This window comes from Hordeum vulgare, chromosome 5H, assembly GCF_904849725.1.
Source record: "Hordeum vulgare subsp. vulgare chromosome 5H, MorexV3_pseudomolecules_assembly, whole genome shotgun sequence".
NCBI classification, from domain to species: domain Eukaryota; kingdom Viridiplantae; phylum Streptophyta; class Magnoliopsida; order Poales; family Poaceae; genus Hordeum; species Hordeum vulgare.
In genome coordinates, this window is record NC_058522.1 from 396,851,671 (window position 1) to 396,873,729 (window position 22,059).

A 22,059-nucleotide genomic window follows, 5' to 3' on the forward strand; every position below is an offset into this window, starting at 1 on the left:
TGGACATAACACTTACTGAGGAAATGTGAAGGCATCTCCTTCTGGAACAAGAGAAAACTAGGCAGGTGGATTCACAAATCGCACCTCACCTACCACCAATTCAAGTACCTAAACCATTTCCCCCAGGCTTTGGAGCTGGCACTGCGGTGGAAATCCATTCAGGCAATGTCACCCCGACTACAGCATTCAAAACAGCCTGCAACCCAAGGTTCCACAGTTTCCACCCACCAGGCATTCGCCAAAACTCGGATGACTTCCAAAAGCAATACGATCAAGAGATGCAAACGCAATTCCTCAAGACCATCACCAAAGTCCCTCCTGTGTATTTCCCTCGTTTTGATGTTGATAACCCTGCTTGCTGGATTCACTAGTGTAGAAGTACTTCTAGATGGAAAGTGCACCTGCCGAATATAAAATCAATTCGGCACACCTATATGTAGCTGGCCTGGCTGATGTTTGGTTGCGTCGTTCTGGGATTTTGAAGAAGTAACTGACTTGGGCATAGTTTTGTGAAGAAATTTTGCACCGATTCTTATCAGCAAGTTCCTACGAATTAACTGACAAATTCAACAATCTAAAACAGGGCAATTTAACATTTTCAGAATACACTGATCAATTTGAAGAATTGATGGCAGAGGTACAAGCGGAAAACCCAATCATGGATGAAAAGTGGTTTGTGAGATGTTATGTCAATGGGTTGCGTTCGCAAATCAAGTTTCAAGTCAGGCCATTAAGACCTTCATACCTTACTGAAGCTTACTGGCTAGCCATTGATCTGGAAAAAGGAGTAGCTGAGAAGAAATCATACAACACCTACTCTGCTACCAACAAGAGCTCTGTTGAATATCAGATAACCTACACAACCTACCGTGAAAAACCAACAGGGTCCAAACCACCTGTTGTATATCAAAGAGCTAGAGAGCATGGCAAATGTTGGAGATGTGGGGATGCTTGGTTTCATGGACACAAATGTAAACTAGCCCCTGTCCTCAATGTCCTTACTAGGGAAGATCCAAATGAACAACCCAAAGAACCAGAGGAAATTGAAGAACAATATGTACAAGAGCAAGCACAACCAGAAGAGCATTGTATGACTATTTATGCAGAAATCGTGAGACCTGAGAATGTTAACACCATATCAATATTGGTCTAGATTGGGGGAAACAAGGCATTGCTCTGGTGGACTCGGGGAGTAACTCTACTTTCATCAGTCTCAAGTTTGCTCTGTCTACATCGTGCACAATTCTGAAAGACGCATCTAGAGTTGTCATAGTTGCTGGAGGGGGAACACTGTGGTATGGATCTTATGTCCCATCTACAACATTCATTGCAGGCAACACCAAATTTCAATAGTAGTTCAGAGTCATGGATCTCCGTGGGCATGACATGGTCCTAGGAAGTGATTGGATGTCCCAACACTGCTCTATCTCTTTCCATTACAACCCCCGACAAATCTCAGTGATGCTGGATAAACATACTCTTGTTACTATCAAAGCCCGTGAAACACTTTCACATGCCACTCCTATTGAGGCAGTTGAACTGGACAAGCTACTAGCACTAGGTGCTCCTGGTTACGTTCTCCACCTCATCAGAGACACCACAGTGAAAAAACCAGGCCAGCAAGAAATCCGACCCCCTCTGCAAGAAGTACTACAACAGTTTCCTGAAGTCTTCCAAGAACCAAAAGGATTACCCCCCAAGAGATCACATGATCACAAAATTTCCATGAAAGCAGAGGCAGTACCACCAAATTCCAGACCCTATAGAGTGCCTCACATGCATAGGAATGAATTGGAAAGACAGATTTACTCTGTGCTCAAAGATAAAATTATAAGAGCTAGTGAAACTCCCTACTCTTCTCGAGCAATCCTAGTCATGAAAGAAGATGGGACTTGGAGAATGTGCATTGATTACAGAAAACTGAATGCTGCCACTATGAAAAACAAGTTCCCAATCCCTGTGATTGAAGATCTATTGGATGAATTACATGGTGCAACTTACTTCACCAAATTGTACCTCAGATCTGGATATCATCAAGTGAGGGTGGATGAACATGATATACCCAAAACTGCTTTCCAAACATATTTTGGTCACTATGAATTTTTAGTGATGCCTTTTGGACTTGCTAATGCCCCTAACACCTTTCAGGACCTCATGAACAACATTTTTGACCCATACCTGAGGAAATTTGTGTTGGTCTTTTTTGATGATATCCTTATTTTTAGCAAGTCCCTCTATGAGCACTTGGAACACTTACAAATAGTTGTGCAACTTCTGAAAGAACATCAAATCTTTGTCAAGCATTCCAAGTGTGTTTTTGCTACTCAACAAGTAGACTACCTTCGCTATATCATCACTCGTGAAGGAGTCTCTACCAACCCCTCTAAAGTGACAGTAGTTGTTGATTGGCCACTTCCTATTGGGGAACGTAGCATAAATTCAAAAAATTTCCTACGCATATTCAGATCTTCCTATGGAGAGACCAACAACGAGAGAGGGGTGAGAGCATCTTCATACCTTTGAAGATCGCTAAGCGGAAGCGTTGCTAGAATGTGGTTGATGGAGTCGTACTCGCGGCGATTCAGATCGCGGTGTGATTCCGATCTAGTGCCGAGCCACGCCACCTCCGCGTTCAACACACGTGCAGCCCGGTGACGTCTCCCGCACCTTGATCCAGCAAGGAGGAGGGAGAGGTTGGGGAAGATCTCTGGCAGCACGACGGCGTGGTGTCGATGGAGAGACGAGGTCTCCCGGCAGGGCTTCGCCAAACACCGGCAAAGAGGAGGAGAAAGAAGAGCAGGGCTGCGTCGAGGGAGAGGAAGATTGGTTCTCCAAAAGCGCAAAAGTGCCCACTATATATAGGGGGAGGGAGGGGCTGCGCCCCCTTGAGGGTTTCCCTCTCCTGGAGGGGGGGGCAGCCCTAGATGGGGGGAGGTGCAGTGGCCAAGGGGGGGAGGAGGGGTGGCGCACCCCTCTGGTGGGCCTTAGGCCCACCCGCGCTAGGGTCCCCCCTCTCCCCTCTTCCTGCGCCATGGGCTGAGTGGGGGGGGGGGCGCACCAGCCCACCTAGGGGCTGGTTCCCTCCCGCACTTGGCCCATCTAGCCTCCCGGGGTCGTTGCCCCCTTCCGGTGGACCCCCGGGGCCACCTCCGGTGGTTCCGGTGGTCCCGGTACGTTACTGATGATGCTCGAAACACTTCCGGTGTCCGAAACCATCCGTCCTATATATCAATCTTTACCTCCGGACCATTTCGGAGCTCCTCGTGATTTCCGGATCTCATCCGGGACTCCAAACAACTTTCGATAACCTCGTATAACAGTTCCCTATAACCCTAGCGTCATCGAACCTTAAGTGTGTAGACCCTACGGGTTCGGGAGACACGCATACATGACCGAGACACCTCTCCGGCCAATAACCATCAGGGGGATCTGGATACCCATGGTGGCTCCCACTTGCTCCACAATGATCTCATCGGATGAACCACAATGTCAAGGATTCAATCAATCCCGTATACAATTCCCTTTGTCTATCGGTATAGAACTTGCCCAAAATTTGATCGTCGGTATACCTATACCTTGTTCAATCTCGTTACCGGTAAGTCTCTTTACTCGTTCCGTAGCACGTCATCGTGTGACTAACTCCTTTAGTCACATTGAGCTCATGATGATGTTCTACCGAGTGGGCCCAGAGATACCTCTCCGTCACACGGAGTGACAAATCCCGATCTCGATTCGTATCAACCCAACAGACACTTTCAGAGGTACCCGTAGTGCACCTTTATAGTCACCCAGTTATGTTGTGACATTTGATACACCCAAAGCACTCCTACGGTATCCGGGAGTTGCACAATCTCACGGTAGAAGGAAAATACACTTGACATTAGAAAAGCTTTAGCATACGAACAGTATGATCTAGTGCTACGCTTAGGATTGGGTCTTGTCCATCACATCATTCTCCCAATGATGTGATCCCGTTATCAATGACATCCAATGCCCATGATCAGGAAACCATGATCATCTATTGATCAACGAGCTAGCCAACTAGAGGCTTGCTAGGGACACATTGTGATCTATTTATTCACACATGTATTACTGTTTCCTGTTAATACAATTATAGCATGAACAATAGACGATTATCATGAACAAGGAAATATGATAATAACCATTTTATTATTGCCTCTAGGGCATATTTCCAACACTTCCCACTACTCCTAAATAGCTCAGAGGATTTCTAGGCCTTTGTGGTTATTACACAAGATTTGTCCAGAACTTTGGGACCATAGATCGTCCACTTCATCATATATCGAAAAAGGACAACTTTTATTGGATATATGCTCAAACCACTGCCTTCCACAATCTGAAGGAAGCTATGATCAATGCACCAGTACTGGCACTCCCTGACTTCTCTGCACATTTCACCCTGGAAACAGATGCTTCTGGAGCTGGTCTAGGAGTTGTAATGATGCAGAATGGAAGACCCTTGGCTTATTACAGCTCCACCTTGTGTCCTAAGAATGCTGCCCTTTCCATCTATGAAAAAGAAGCTCTAGCAATTATTGCTGCTCTCAAAAGATGGAGGCACTACTTCTTAGGCAATGATATAATCATCAAAACTGATCACCAAAGCTTGAAATTTATGATAGACCAAAATATCAGCACTAGTGTTCAACACAAACTCATGTTGAAACTTCTAGAGTTAAATTTTACTCTTCAATACAAAAAGGGCAAGGACAACATTCTTGTTGATGCTCTTTCAAGGAGAAATTCTCTCATGGCTATCTCCATGGTTACGCCACATTGGATTTCTACAGTGAAATGGTCATATACCAAGGATAGCACACGTCAGTCCTTTTTAGAAAGGTTACTGCTCTCTCCAATTCAATCTGACCACCAGAACACTCTGCATTCAGGAATTATCAGGCACAAAGGGAAAATCTATGTGGGCAAGGATTTGTACCTAAGAACTAAGTTACTGACAACCTTACATGCCTATGCCATAGGAGGACACTCTGGTAGGAATGCTACATACCACATAATTAAGCAGATTTTCTACTGGTCGGGTCTAAAAAAAGCAGTGGACAAGTTTATGGTAGAGTGACCTACATGCCAGAAAAACAAAGGTGGAAATTGACAACACCCTAGTTACTTAGACCCTCTCCAACTACCTGACATGGTTTGGTCACACTTGAGCATGGATTTCATTGAGGGACTCCCAAAATCTAATGGCCATGATGTCATATTTGTGGTAGTGGACAGGTTATCCAAATATGCACATGTTATTCCTATGTCGCACCCATTCACTGTCCACACAGTGGCTCAAGCTTTCATTCATAATGTCTTGAAGCTACACGACCCACCATTGGCCATTGTGTCTCATTGTGACTGTATCTTCACCAACCAACTCTAGCAAGACATTTTCAAGGGCATGGGAACTAAATTGTGTTACACCTCTGCCTACCATCCGGAGTCTGACGGTTAGACTGGATGAGTAAACTAATGTATAGAGAACTACTTGCGTTGCCTCGGTTCAATGCAACCGAAGAAATGGGCACAACACCTATCAATGACAGAATATTGGTACAACACCTCCTACCACAACTCACTTTGGAAGACACCATTTTAAGCAGCTTATGGATTTCCTCCCCCAAACATTTGTGAAAACATCTTACCACACAGTATGACAGAGGATGCTCGGCAGTTTTTTACTGACAGGGAGGCACTTCTTCAGCACCTGAAAAGTAACTTAACTGCATCACAAGCTTGTATGAAAAAAATATGTAGACCAAAAGCGCACCAAGAGGACCTTGGAGGTTGGCGATATGGTTTACCTTAAGATGCAACCATACCATCTAAATGCGTTCAAACTACGTACCCACGTCAAGCTTCAAAGTAAGTACTACGATCCTTTCCGCATCCCCGCTAAAGTAGGGCATGTTTTCTACAAACTTCTATTGCCGGACAGCACGGGCATCCACCAGGTCTTCCATGTCAGCCAATTGAAGAAGCACGTGGGACCAAAAACAATCCCATGCTCTGGTCTACCCCTGGTCCGATCAAACGATTGATCTTGACTGAACATGTTCTGGTGTTGGAGACTCGCCAGATTCCTCACAACAACTTACCAATGGTACAATTGCTCGTGTAGTGAGCTAACCTCCCTCTAGATGAAGCCTCTTGGGAAGACGCAGAATTCATGAAGAAAACCTTCCCCGCCTTCTTCAAAGCAACCGTCGACAAGTGGTTCAATTGATCCTCTCCTTGAGGATAAGTTCGCTCTCACCAGGGGGTATTGTCAGGACCGCACCTTCAGTTATCAGTGTCTCTCTCCTTCAGCTACGGGACAGCTGCGATTGAAGACGAACAAGTGATCCAACGGCTCGCATGGCTCGCCATTCTACCGAAGTGTTATTACTGTTTCACTATACCGTTTCATTTTACCTGTAGCTGTCATTCCCTGGCTAGCTGAGCTATATAGCTAGCAGCACGAGTGTGTAATGGTATGGGATATTCTATGGATCAATCCAGACAATCATACATCTTACATAAATACAAACCCTAGCTTGACTACTTTCCCGTGCTACCTCGCCAGATCTGAGTGTTTTATAGATGTTCCTCATCTAGCTCCCCTCCGGGCTGTGTCAGTGGGGGAGGGGTGGGCGTATACGCGGAGTAGCTTGTCCGAGGTGGGAGTGAAGGTGGCATTTGGTCAAACTTTTTCTTTAACACAGTAAAATCAAAATCCTTCAAACATACATTCATTCCTACAAACACACTCATGCACATTTTAATTTTTGTGAGCATCTTTGAAATACTAGGTTAATATAGTATCTTGAAATTGACAAAGTTTTCATGGCGTCTCATAGCCGACAGGAGCATCTTCTCCAGCTGAACACACATCATCAAAAACCTGAAATAAATTTAGTAAAATGCTAGCACCAATGTTTAAGTCTGAAACTTAATTTTTTAAATACCATTATCCTTTAATCATCAAAGCACCGGTTGATTCGCGACATTTCATCAAACTTATGATGAGCCGGAGCGAAGGCCAAGGTGTGTCCTACTTCCGGTTATTCAATTTCCATTTGAAAGTATCGAATTTCTTCCCTAAAAATATTGGCTATGTATATCTATATATTTATTTATTAATAAAGAAAATAAGTATTTTTCGTCTCGTACGCTATTTTGCAGAAAGCCCTTTAATATTTCTGGTAATCAACCGGCAACTCAGTTTTAAGTCAGATTATCGCTTCGGTAAGAACCCCTTACATTTGAGTTAATCAACACACAATACATGTTAAATTATTTTTTATATTCATATATTTTATATCCTAACTTTAAATTTAACATGTTATATATAAAACTTGATAAAAAATGTGTAAAAGTTGAATATGAGGTTATTTTTGTATGTTAACCATTTTAAAAATACAACTTAGGATGCAAACTTAATCAATAATATGTGATCCATCTTTAATTCATACCGGTGTCGATCTGGATTAAAATGAACGCCTCAGCAAAACCAGGGCAGAAGAAGATATAAATCATCTATAGCGACACATGCACACCTCGCAAAACCTTGCAAAAAACAGATTTCTCATCTTATGCCGAGAGAGAGAGATACACCTTAGGATTGACAACTTTAAAGAGAGGCGATTTCCTATGCATGGTGGTAGCTACACACCGTGTGGCATAAGTGCCTTTTTTGATATATGATGTTTCGGTTTTAAAGGCATTGGCACAAGTGCATGTTTGTTATATAGAAATGACCTTTTCTCACTTTTCTTTGTATTTTTTATTTACCTTTTTGATACAAGTGTCTTTTTGTTGTGTAGAAATGACGTTTCTCACTTCTTTTAGCATTTTTGCTTGCCTTTTTGGCATAATTGTCTGTTTGCTTACTTGATTGGTCCAAAGTCAGGATATTTTCATTATAAAATTATTTTTCATAGTCCAAAATAATTTACCAAAATAATTAGTGATAAAAAATTGGGTCGTGTGTAGTTACCACCCTGGATAGCAAATTATTTCTGCAACTTTAAATGTGTTATGATTGTGGGAGAATTAAGGAGACGATCAGCAAGGCGAAGGAGGATAAATGGCAACACAAATGGAATTTCATGTGTTGAAATAAATTACATGGACCTATAGGGGTCTTGTGCCATGGTTCTTGGGTTAGATGAGTGTGATACATTTTTCTCCTGTTGCAATGCACAAACTCTTGTACTAGTTTACCTAAAAAGAAAATATTGTTTCTCTTACGTTAAATTCTTCGTCCAACCTTCCAAAGTTTATTTATGTTAAAATATACCCTTCAAACATGTTTGATAAGCAACAAATAACAATAAATGCACGGTTCATCAAAAAATAAATATTAGCATTTATTATTATTTTGTGAAATATGGGAGTGTTATTTCAATGTCACACTATTAGTACAACCGAGAGGCAATAAATTCTTGCAACATGGAAGACATCTGCCCATCCATACTGTAGTACAAGACTCGACACGACTATAATTCGCCATACAGTCTCCTACCCTATTTTGGCTCTAGTAATCGTATGAGGACAAACTCCCTATCATTCATCAATGACTTGATCTCTGCTACCAATTGTTCATAGGCTGAAGGAGTCAAACTATCGCTTGATAAGATTGAAAGTGCTACGGAGGAATCAGATTGCACAATTATTGATCAATGTGTATGTTGAAAAGCTAGGGACATTCATTGCATTAGTGCATGTACATGTGCCTCCAGCGCCTCATTAGAATTAAGGGACATTTACATTTTATCTCTAACTTTGGCGTGACGTCATCTTTACCCCTAAAATAAAACGGTGTTCAACTTTGCCCCTCTTCCGTCAAGTGCTCTTATGGAAATACCCCTTTGTGTCATTTCCGTCCGGTCAAAGGCCTTTGACCGTCTACATGACATTTTATGGACATTTTTACCCTCATTGTGTATGTCACTTATATGTGGGACCACCTTTTGTCTCTGTGTCACTAGTTATTGTCTCACTTACATGTGGGCCTAAAAAAGGAAAACTCTCTATCTCTCTCGCGTCTCTCTCCCCCAACTCCGGTGGACCTGATGCCCCAGCTCTGCGCCACTATGGCCGCGAGCTCAACCGGTCCCTTCTCTGCGCTCTCCCTCTCCCCTCTTTATCACCCGGTGGCACAAGCAATAGCAACAACATGAGAGCACGGCGGCAATGGCAGCACCAGTAACGTGATGACACAAGCACCAGGAGCAGCCCGACAGCATGGCAGCGGCGTGACGGTGACAACAGCAGTAGCGCGGCCACACAAGTAGTAGAAGTAGCACGGCGGCACGACACCAACAACAGCGTGGTGGCGCAAGCAGCAGCACGGCAGCAGGAGCAGCAACAGCACAACGGTGCGGTGCAAGGAGGAACGGTGGTGGGTGGCACAAGGAAAAAGCGCGGCCGTGGGCTGCACAAGGAGAAGCAGTGGCCGCTGCAAGCACCACTAACAACGAGTGGCGCAAGCAGCATAACCGACCACCACGGTCGGCACCGCCATGGCTGCAGGGCCCGATTGCTTTTTAAAAAAGTTATAGGGACTTGATACGTCCATTTTGCATCATGCTTTCATGTTGATATTTATCGCTTTTTGGGCTTTTATTTCACTTCACGGTACAATACTTATGCCTTTTCTTTCTTATTTTGCAAGGTTTACATGAAGAGGGAGAATGCCGGCAGCTGGAATTCTGGCCTGAAAAAGGAGCAAATTTGACATGCCTATTCTGCGCAACTCCAAAAGCCGTGAAAATCAACGTGGATTTTCTTTGGGATTTATAAAAAATACTGGGCCGAAGAAGTGCCAGAAGGGCGCCAGCAGGTGGCCACAAGCCTGCTAGGCGCGGCCACCCCCTGGCCGCGCCTAGGGGGCTTGTGGGCTCCCTACTGCCCACTGGCCCCCCTCTTTTGCTACAAGAAGGTTTTCGGTCTGGAAAAACTCAAGAGGAGGCTTTTCGGAGGATTCTCCGCCGCCATGAGGCGGAACTTAAGCAGAACAATCTAGAGCTCCGGCAGGACGATCCTGTCGGGGAAACTTCCCTCCCGGAGTTGGAAATCGTCGCCATCGTCATCACCAACACTCCTCTCATCGGAGGGGACTCATCACCATCAACATCTTCATCAGCACCATCTCATCTCCAAACCCTAGTTCATCACTTGTAACCAATCTTTGTCTCGTGACTCTGATTGGTACTTGTAAGGTTGCTAGTACTGTTAATTACTCCTTGTAGTTGATGCTAGTTGGATTACTTGGTGGAAGAGTTTATGTTCATATCTTTGATGCTACTCATTACCTCTCTGGTCATGAATATGATTATGCTTTGTGAGTAGTTACTTTTGTTCCTGAGGACATGGGATAAGTCATGCTATAAGTAGTCATGTGAATTTGGTATTCGTTCGATATTTTGATGTGTTGTATGTTGTTTTTCCTCTAGTGGTGTTATGTGAACATCGAATACATAACACTTCACCATTATTTGGGCCTAGAGGAAGGCATTGGGAAGTAGTAAGTAGATGATGGGTTGCTAGAGTGACAGAAGCTTAAACCCTAGTTTATGTATTGCTTCGTAAGGGGCTGATTTGGATCCACTAGTTTAATGCTATGGTTAGACTTTGTCTTAATTCTTATTTCGTAGTTGCGGATGCTTGCGAGAGGGGTTAATCATAAGTGGGATGCTTGTCCAAGTAAGGGCAGTACCCAAGCGCCGGTCCACCCACATATCAAACTATCAAAGTAACGAACGCGAATCATATGAGCATGATGAAAACTAGCATGACAGAAATTCCCGTGTGTCCTCGGGAGCATTTTTCCTCCTATAAGAGTTTGTCCAGGCTTGTCCCTTGCTACAAAAGGGATTGGCCACTTTTCTGCACTGTTGTTAGTTTTGTTACTTGCTACTTGCTACAAATTATCTCACCATACAACCACTTGTTACCGATAATTTCAGTGGCTGTAGATATTACCTTGCTGAAAACCACTTGTCAGATCTTTTTGCTCCTCGTTGGGTTCGACACTCTTACTTATCGAAAGGACTACGATAGATCCCCTATACTTGTGGGTCCTCAGGACTCGATTGCTTTTCCTAAAAATGTACAAGGACCTGGTTGCTTTCTCTAAAAATGGTATAGGGTCCCACATGTATGTGACATAGGTAGATAAGGGTAAAAGTGTCCACATAACAGCTCACTGATGGTCAAACCCCTTTGACTGGAGGGAAACGACGCAAACGGATATTTTCACAATGCCATTTAATGGAAGAGGGATATAGTTGAGCACTAATTTTTTTAGGGGTAAAGATGAGCTCGGGACAAAGTTAGGGGAAAATGGAATTGGTCCTAGAATTAAAGACCACTCCAAAGGTAGAGCCTCATTAGAACTAAAGATGACTCCATAAGCAGCGCCGCATTAGAATTAAAGATGACTCCTGATGGCGTTATAGTCCTAGGGTAGGGTCATAGGCCTGCCCCATGGTCCTACCCAAGGACTACCCTTCATAAGGGATAAGGCCCTTAGTCAGTTCCGACTGAATTAAGGACTTCCCATCATCCAGTCGGTGACGAATCCTCCATCATCCAGTCGGAGATGAGCATTCGGAGCGTATCAAACTTACCGACTGGATTCCACTCTGTACATCGTAACCTCCTTGGAGGGCAACGGTCATACGTTTCCATGTACCTTTATTAGCATTTAAGACATACGTTACATGTAACGTAGGCATTTATTCGCCACTACTCCACCCCTGTGCACCGAACCGTTGTGAAGGGTAGCGCACTCTATATAAGCCGCCCTTCCCCACTGGTGCAGGGGTTAGCAATTCACTGTAATCCATATTCCACTCGACAACAAGCTCCCAAGAGCACTGAGACGTAGGGCTTTTACCTCCACCGTAGAGGGGCCTGAACTCATACAACCTCGCCGTAGCTAAGGCTCTGCCCATCCTTTCGTACCCTACACATCTACTGTCAGACTTATACCCACGACAGTTGGCGCCCACCGTGGGGCAGGCGTCTAAGCGACTTCTGGCGAGTTTGCGACTACATTTTTTCATCATGTCATTCGGTGGAGATTTGAGCATGGGTCACGAGATCCTCTTCGGCGCTCTCTCCTTCATCGTCGACGATTCGGCATGGCTTCGGGACGCCCCTCTAGACGTCGAGGCGCTCCCCAGTCGCGGGGCTACGCACTTCCGTGCCGGCGCCCGCGGTATCCTTCTTCTCTAGTAGTCGGCTCCGGTGTCGACCTACGCCGCAGTTGCACGCCGCAATAAGCGGTCCCGCCGTTCGCGGCTCCAGCGTTGGCTGCAACACGCCCAGGCGCGCCAGCACGCGTCCTCACAAGTGGCGGTCCTAGAGTCGGTTATAGTGGCACCGCCGTCCCAGCGCTCGGACTCAGTTCCGACTGAGTTTCCTTCCGAGTACTTGGGTCGCGGGCCTGCAGCCGAAGTGCACATGGCCAACTCCCATGAAAGTCCCCGCCAGACCGGCCGGAACGAGCACGAGGTCGGCGAAACATCCGACGCTCGCCGTCAACCCCGCCGTTCTGCCAGTCGGCATACTCGGTGGAGCAACATGGAGGTGTTCCGCACACCCGTCCTCAACCTGGCTGCCGCCGCCAAGATAGCCGATTCCCTCCAGCTGACTGATTCAGAGGCTGGCAGAGGGATCGAGCAAATACGTGCCCTGCTGCACACGGCGCAGCAGCAGAATTCGGCGGTCTCCCAGTCGCACAACATGATCCACAATAGTTCTGTTCACCCGAACACGCATCGGTCAGTTCACAGCCCCGGTTCTCATCAGCGACACAAGGGAGGCAGCCGTTCCATGAATCCCGAAGATCGTCGCCGTTCACGCACCCCTCCGCGGGGTGGGCCCTATAGGCCCCGACATCATGATAATCGGCGTTCAGTCGGTGACACTTATGATCCAAGGCCCGACGCGACAGGGCATATCGCCCAGAGGAGGGTCGACAGGGGCCGGGCCCACCGCGATGGCCACGATATGGACCGTCCGAGTGGAAGCAGGACCATCATCTCTGGTCCCGAGTGTTTCAGTCGAGCCATCCGTTCGGCTGACATCCCTCCTAACTTCCGATTGGCGACGGGGATCATCAAGTTTACAGGAGAATCCAAGCCAGAAACGTGGCTGGATGACTACCGAGTGGCAGTCCAGATCGGAGGAGGGGACGACCACGTCACAATGAAACACCTCCCTCTGATGCTCGACGGCTCGGCACGAGCGTGGCTGAACCAGTTGGCTCCCTCAAGCATCTATAGCTGGGAAGGTCTGGCCTGAGTCTTCATCAGGACCTTCGAAGGGACGTGCAAACGCCTTGCTGGTCTCGTGGAGCTCCAGCACTGTGTCCAGAAGCAGAATGAGCCCCTGTGCGATTTCATTCAGCATTGGACGACCCTCTACCACACGGTGGAGAACGTCACAGAGCACCAAGCAGTCTGCGCCTTCAAGGCAGGCGTGCGGTACAGAGATCTGTACCTGAAGTTCAGTCGAACAGGCGACATTTCCATGAGTAAGATGATGGAGATAGCGGCACGCTATGCAAATGGCGAAGAAGAGGACCGCATTCGTAGTGGCAAGCACAAAGCAGTCGCCGATGGAGATGGGAACAACGCTCGGAAGCAGAAGCAGAAACAGTTCAAGGGCAAGTTCAAGGGCAAGAGGAAGGCTCAGTTCACCCCCAAGAAGAAACAGTTCGGAAACCACATCCTGGACCAGCCATGTCCAATTCACATGAAGATGGATGAAGAGGGCAACACCATATTTCCGAAGCATACCACTCGGCAATGTCGCCTCCTGATCCAGGGGTTCGGCGAAGGGCAGCCGAGTGAAAAGGACAATGAACAGGATGAGGAGGACAAGGAGGATCCGTTCCCCCAAGTCCATGCAACGCTGATGATTTTTGCTGACGTTGAGAGCAAGAGTCGACTGAAGCTGGTGAACAGGGAGGTGAACATGGCCACGCCGACCAACCCCACGTTCCTCAAATGGTCTCAGACTGCGATCACCTTTGACCAGTCGGATCATCCAGCACACGTACCCACCCTAGGGAGGCAGGCTCTAGTCGTTGACCCGGTGGTGGAAGGAGTCCGACTGCGCAAAGTCCTCATGGACAGCGGCAGTGGCTTGAACATCATGTACGCTGACACTCTCAAGGGGATGGGCATTCCGATGTCCAAACTTAGCGAGAGTAGCATGCAGTTCCATGGAGTCGTCCCTGGACGAAAGGCCAAGTCACTCGGCCAGATCGCGTTGGACGTCGTCTTCGGCTCCGACAAGAACTTCCGCAATGAAAAGCTGACGTTCGAGGTGGTGGACTTCTAGAGTGCGTACCATGCAATTCTGGGCCGCCCGGCGTATGCACGTTTCATGGCCCGTCCATGTTACGTGTACCTGAAGCTGAAGATGCCAGGCCCAAAATGTGTGATCACTATCACCGGCAATCGGCAGCGGGCCGAGGAGTGTCTGCAGCAGGGATCGAGGATCGCCGATCAGCAGATGGCTGTCCTCGAGCTTGACGAGTACAAGAAAATAGTCGACCCCGCTGACTTGATGCGTTTGAAGAAGCCAGCTTTGGAGTCCACATTCCAGTCGGTGGGAGAGACGAAGAAGGTCAGCATCCACCCGACGGACGACACCGCTGCCCCGACGAACATCTCCACCACCCTCGATCCTAAATAGGAAGCCGAGATCATCCAATTCCTCCGTGAGAACTGGGACATCTTCGCATGGAAGCCCGCTGACATGCCAGGTGTACCTAGGGAGTTGGCTGAGCACCGACTGCATGTGGATCCCGCCGCTCGGCCTGTCCGAGAACGCCTGCGTCGGTCCGCCGCGCACAAGAGGAAGGCAATCGGAGAAGAGGTGGCTAAGCTTTTGGCAGCCAACTTCATTCGCGAGGTACACCACTCCGAGTGGCTCGCCAATGTTGTCATGGTGCCCAAGAAAGACAAGTCGCTCCGAATGTGCATCGACTTCAAGCATCTCAATAAGGTCTGCCCGAAAGACCATTTTCCGCTCCCCCGCATCGATCAAATTGTCGATTCGACTGCGGGTTGCGAGCGTTTGTCATTCCTTGATCCCTACTCGGGCTATCATCAGATCCGTCTGTATGGCCCCGATGAATTAAAAACAGCCTTCATCACCCCATTCGGGTGCTTCTGCTACATCACTATGCCATTTGGTTTGAAGAATGCAGGAGCAACCTTTATGCGCATGATCCAAAAATGCCTCCTCGACCAGATCGGTCGGAATGTGGAGGCGTGTATGGATGATATCGTAGTCAAGTCATGCAAAGGTTCTGACTTGCTGACTGACTTGGCAGAAACATTCGCCAACCTTTGTAGGTACGATATCAAGCTCAACCCAGCCAAGTGTTCATTCGGCGTTCCCAGCGGAAAGTTACTCGGTTTCTTCGTTTCCGAACGAGGGATTGATGTCAACCCCGAAAATATCGGGACCATCGTCCGAATGGAGCGGCCGGTCAGAATACACGATGTTCAAAGACTCACAGGTTGCCTAGCGGCTTTGAGCAGGTTTATCAGTCGACTCGGCGAGAAGGCACTTCCTCTGTACCGACTCATGAAGAAATCATATACTTTTGAGTGGACAGACGAAGCCCAAATCACATTCGACGACCTCAAAGTCCTACTTTCCACCCAGCCGGTTCTTACTGCTCCGCTCAGTAAAGAACCCCTTCTTCTGTACATCGCGGCTACAAATCAAGTCGTCAACACTGTTCTCACAGTCGAATGGGAAGAAGAAGGCAAAGCATACAAGGTTCAGCGGCCAGTGTATTATGCCTCCGAAGTCCTGACTCCTTCCAAGCAGAGGTATCCCCATTATCAAAAACTTATCTACGGGATTTACATGACTGCGAAGAAGGTGGCTCATTATTTTCAAGACCACTCGGTGTCCGTCGTTTCTGATGCTCCGTTGTCGGAAATCCTACACAATCGGGACGCATCGGGCCGAGTGGCGAAGTGGGCAATGGAGATGTTATACTGCGACATCAAGTTCGAGGCCAAGAAAGCTATAAAGTCTCAAGCTCTGGCTGACTTCATAGCAGAATGGGTAGAACAACAGCAACCGACCCACATCTACTCGGCTCATTGGACAATGTTCTTCGATGGGTCCGAGATGTTGAATGGCTCCGGCGCTGGCGTTGTGATCATATCACCAAAGGGTGACAAACTCAAGTATGTGTTGCAGATACACTTTGATTCCTCCAACAACGAGGCAGAGTATGAAGCTCTCCTTTATGGACTGTGCATGGCCATCGCACTCGGCGTCCGTCGCCTGATGGTCTATGGCGATTCGGATTTGGTGGTTAATCAAGTGATGAAGGAGTGGGACGTCAGGAACCCTACCATGACCACATACTGCAATGCAGTGAGGAAGCTCGAGAAAACGTTTGAAGGTCTGGAACTCCACCATGTTCCGCGACTGAAAAACCAAGCAGCTGATGAGTTGGCGAAACTCGGATCCACTCGGAGACCAGTCCCGAGTGACGTCTGCCTCGAGCACCTCCACCTTCCCTCAGTTAAAGAAGATCCTTTCACAGAGGAACCAGTACAACCAAAGAGCTCGACAGATCCGACTGAAGTCGAAGTCCCTGCTGTGGTTGATTTGATCATGGAGATTCTTGCTATCATCCCCGATTGGACTGTGCCGTTTATTGCATACATCCTGAGGCAAGAATTACCAGAAGACGAAGTCCAAGCCAGACAGATCGTCCGCAGGTCAAAGTCGTTCACTGTCATTGATGGCCAGTTGTACAAACAAAGCGTTTCAGGCGTCCTTCAACGATGCATCTCCCATGAGGAGGGACAGTTAATCCTGGAAGAAATTCAGTCGGGAACCTGCGGTCATCACGCCTCCTCAAGGGCAATCGTCGCCAAAGCATTCAGAGCTGGCTTCTTCTAGCTGCAGGCGAATGAAATGGCGAAAGATATGGTCGACCGATGTGAAGGCTGTCAGTTCTACTCTAACAAGTCCCACAAACCAACATCTGCGTTGAAGACAATCCCTCTTGTTTGGCCGTTTGCAGTATGGGGATTAGATACAGTCGGTCCATTCAGGACAGGCCAAGGGGGATTCACACATCTGTTGGTGGCAGTCGACAATTTCACAAAGTGGATTAAAGCCAAGCCCATCAAGAAGCTCGACGCCCTTACGGCCATCAAGTTTGTCAGGGACATCATCTCCAGATTCGGGGTACCTCACAGCATAATCACTGACAATGGAACAAACTTTGACTCGGACAGATTCAAAGGTTTCTGTATAGGCCAAGGTATCCGAGTGGATTTTTCATCTGTGGCGCATCCCCAAACAAACGGGCAAGCAGAGCGGGCGAATGGACTTATTTTGCAAGGTTTGAAGCCTCGACTCCTGCGAGAAGTGGGACATGCCGCCGGCGCATGGGTCACCGAGCTGCCTTCGGTTCTTTGGGGTCTCTGCACAACCCCAAATAGGTCTACAGGGCGATCCCCGTTCTTCCTCGTTTACGGAGCAGAGGCAGTCCTTCCGAGTGACTTGCTTCACAATGCTCCACGAGTTGAACTCTTCTCCGAAGCTGAAGCAGAGCAAGCAAGGCAAGACGGAGTGGATCTTCTAGAGGAGGAGCGCGAGATGGCACTGACTCGCTCAACCATTTATCAACAAGACCTGCGGCGCTTTCACGCGCGACACGTCAGGAGTCATACATTCCAAGCAGGCGACCTGGTGCTTCGAGTGGATCAGCAGAGACCTCACAAGTTGGCTCCCACCTGGGAAGGACCCTTCATCATCCCCAAGGTGCTGAACAACGGAGCATATCGACTCTACAACCTCGACAGGGAAACGGACGAGCCGCGAGCATGGAACGGAGATCTCCTGAAGCGCTTCTACACGTGACCGTCGACTGAAGCAATGTAAAGAACAAGTATCGTTGAAGTAATACAAAACAGATTGAGTTTTTGCAGATTCAAAATTCTTTCGCGTTCGTAGACTCCGGTCTAAAAAAAAGTTTAGCTGCGAATCAGAATCGCCTAAGTATAAACTTTCTCCGAGTGTGCACTAAACGTCGCACTCGGGGACTTAGCTCCGATCCAGAATCGCCTAAGTACTAAGTTTCTCCGAGTGTGCACTAAACGTCGCACTCGGGGTCTTAGCTGCGATCCAGAATCGCCTAAGTAATAACTTTCTACGAGTGTGCTCTAAACGTCGCACTCGGGGACTTAGCTGCGATCAAGAATCGCCTAAGTACAAACTTTCTCCGAGTGTGCGCTAAACGTCGCACTCGGGGACTTAGATGCGATCAAGAATCGCCTAAGTATTAACTTTCTCCGAGTGTGCACTAAACGTCGCACTCGGGGGCTTAGCTGCGATCAAGAATCGCTAAGTACAAACTTTCTCTGAGTGTGTGCTAAACGTCGCACTCGGGGACTTAGCTGCGATCAAGAATCGCCTAAGTACAAACTTTCTCCGAGTGTGCGCTAAACGTCACACTCGGGGACTTAGATGCGATCAAGAATCGCCTAAGTATTAACTTTCTCCGAGTGTGCACTAAACGTCGCACTCGGGGACTTAGCTGCGATCAAAAATCGCCTAAGTACAAACTTTCTTCGAGTGTGCGCTAAACGTCGCACTCGGGGACTTAGATGCGATCAAGAATCGCCTAAGTATTAACTTTCTCCGAGTGTGCACTAAACGTCGCACTCGGGGACTTAGCTGCGATCAAGAATCGCCTAAGTACAAACTTTCTTCGAGTGTGCGCTAAACGTCGCACTCGGGGACTTAGATGCGATCAAGAATCGCCTAAGTATTAATTTTCTCCGAGTGTGCACTAAACGTCACACTCGGGGACTTAGCCGCGATCCAGAATCGCCTAAGTATTAACTTTCTCCGAGTGTGCAATAAACGTCGCACTCGGGGACTTGTCTGCGACCAAGAATCGCCTAAGGGGAAAGCTTCCTTCGAGTGTATCTCACAGATCCACTCGGAGGCTTAGCAGACCCTCATTGAGGCTAATTTAGATGTCAAGACAACTGACAATTATATGAGTAACATGAACCTCATTGAGACTCATGTAGATGTCAAGACAACTGACAATTACATGAGTAGCACGAACCTCATTGAGGCTCATGTAGATGTCAAGACAACTAACAATTACATGAGTACCAGAACCTCATTGAGGCTCATATAGATGTCAAGACAACTGACAATTACATGAGTAACAACTCGCTCCGAGTACGACCTTACAGTCGCACTCGAAGACTTAGCCGCGATCACGAATCGCGTAAGTACACAATTGCCTTCGAGTGTATCCTACAGATCCACTCGGAGACTCAGCAGACCCTCAGTGAGGCTCATGCAGATGTCAAGACAACTGACAATTACATGCTCTGCATGTTTGCCATTGGCTTCACCAAGAAACGCCAAACAAAAACCACGAGCCAAAATCGTGTCAACAATTCTTTGGCAAAGGAAGAGCAAAAGATTCGATTCAAATTCAAAGTTCGTCTAAAGATAGTCGGTTCGGTGTAGATCAAGCTTATCCACACCGAACCACGAATGTGACGGCCAACAGCAGTGGCCAAAGTTTCATACAACTAACACTCGGCATACCGAGGTAAAAGTTTTCTCAAGCGTCGTCAGGACTGGCACTGGGACTGGCAGGCTCCACGAAAGTGTCGAGGTCGATCCCGTCAGCGATGCGAGTGGCGCTCTCAAGGAAGGTCTCCATGAAATCTTCGAATCGAAGCTTCTTGGTGTTTGCGACCTGCAGCGCCTTCAGCTTCTCTTCGCGAGCCTCCTTGCAGTGCACTCGGACCAGCGACAGCGCCACGTCCGCACCACAGCGAGCAGCAGACTTCTTCCACGCTTGCACTCGGTTCGGGACGTCCTCCAGCCGAGTCATCAACCCTTCCATATCTTGCCGGCACTCGTCTTCGGGCCACAGCTCCTTGTCGATTCGGCCCACGACCTCTCTCAGTCAACCGATGAAAGGTCCCACTTTACCCAGGCGAATGTGCGCTCGGAGCATGTCTCGATTGGCGTCGTCGCCGAGTGGAACGTTCGGAATAACCGACCGCTCAACGTCAGCTGCTTCAGCCTCAGCGTCCATACAAAAATCTGCAAAGAAAAGACGAGCAACAAGTAAGCGCAGAATGAACTACACAGTCAACAAGCACTCGGAAAAACAGAACTTACCACCGAGAAGCGCAATCATCTGCCTTGCCCAGTCACTAACGTACTTCTCCTGTGATATGCACCGCGTGTTCATCACTTTCATCTGCCCCATCAGCTCAGTTCTTTGTTTCCCCATTTTCTCCATTTCGGCAACCAATGCCTTGTTCGCCTCCCGGGACTCCTCCAAGGACTTCTCTCGTTCAGCCAGAGCACCCTTCAGACCAGCCAAGGCAAGCATTGTTGTCTCCAGTTCCGCAGCAAGCTGAATCTTTTCAGCCTTCACGGTGTTGTACGCCGATCCCATCTCGCAAGTCTTCTGCAAGTCCGCGCGAAGAGACGATCAGAAAAATTCAACAAGGAAAACAATAAAAACTCGAAGTTCTTCAGACCCCTGCCGACGTAAGCAGTCGACAGCGGTCTCGGGGACTACACCCAGTGGATTCACTAAGAGTGACCCCACTGGCATGAAGCTCAAACAGGTCCGCCCTATTGAGATACATAACACAAACAAGCCTATGAGGCTACTACTACTCGACCTGAGTAAAATTACTCTCGGGGACTAATCCAGTAGGTGCACTCGGAGTGCCCCCACCGGTAACATGCGAACATATTAGTTTTGATCTGATCAACTTAAAGAAAATGTATATAAAGACAACTGCTGGTGCAAGCACTCGATAGAAGTCTCGGGGACTACACCCACTGGGTTCACTAATAATCATCCTGCATCCGAGTATATTGCTTAAACACCCACTGGGTTACAAGGGGAAAGCAAATACTTACTAGCCCACTTACTCGGATATCGTCCCGGAGTTCCAAACTTCGCTTGTACACAGACGCGATGGAGTCGTACGCTCTCTTGGCATCACCCGCCATCAACTCCGCATGCACCATGGCCCCCTTGGCAGCTCCCACCTGATCTTCCGGAAGGCGCTGGGCGTTGAACTGGACGGTCGACGGACCTGGCACCACAAGAGACTCCTTGGGCATCCCAAGTCCTGCTCCAGTCGGTTCAGCAACGATGAGCGTCGTGTCAGTCGACGACATCGTCTCGGTTGGCGGCGCGTCCATGGCGGGAGTAGTAACAGACGGAACAGCCTCAAGGACAGGCGCCGCAGCTTGCTCGGACCTCTTCTGATCGCCCTCCTCCACATGGATCACCTCTGAAGGAAGCCCGAACAAATGACGTGAGACCCTAGGAAAAAGGACAAGACCAAAGACAGAATTCGTGAAACAATAATGTAAGCTCTCGGAGTCGCCACGACATACCTTGCTGGGATGTGACAACATTGTCCGTATCCATGGGATCGTCCCCCTGGCGTGGCAGAGAAGTGGCGGAGGTGGCAGCTCTGTCGAGTAAAATTCACTCGACCAATAAGCATGAGTTCAATCAAATACTAGAAGAAGATAGAAGAACAATACACTGACGCTGAGGCGACGGGAACGGCGATCCTCATCCGCGGCAAAGCCTTCCGAGGCTTGGATCCACTCGGTTTGGCCACCTTAGAGGGCTGGCCCGCGAGCTCAGCAGCAGAGACCCTGGTCCTCTTTGTGCTCCGAGCACTCGGAACCACGGGAGAAGCTGGCAAGGCACTCGGAACCACTGGAGGAGCTGGCGGGGCACTCGAGGCCGCTGGAGGAACGACGGAGCCACGGGTTCGTGGCGGCGTTTAGTTCGAGGCTCTGGTGGTGGGGGTGGCGAGTTCTGTTCCTCATCTTCCCCCTCTTCTTCTTCGGACTCCTCCTCCGTCTCCCCACTGTCGGAGACGTACTCGATGCTCTCCACGCTGCCCTCCTGGCTTCCTTCCTCTTCCTCAGACGGATTCCCGTTCGAGACAGTAGAAAACCAGT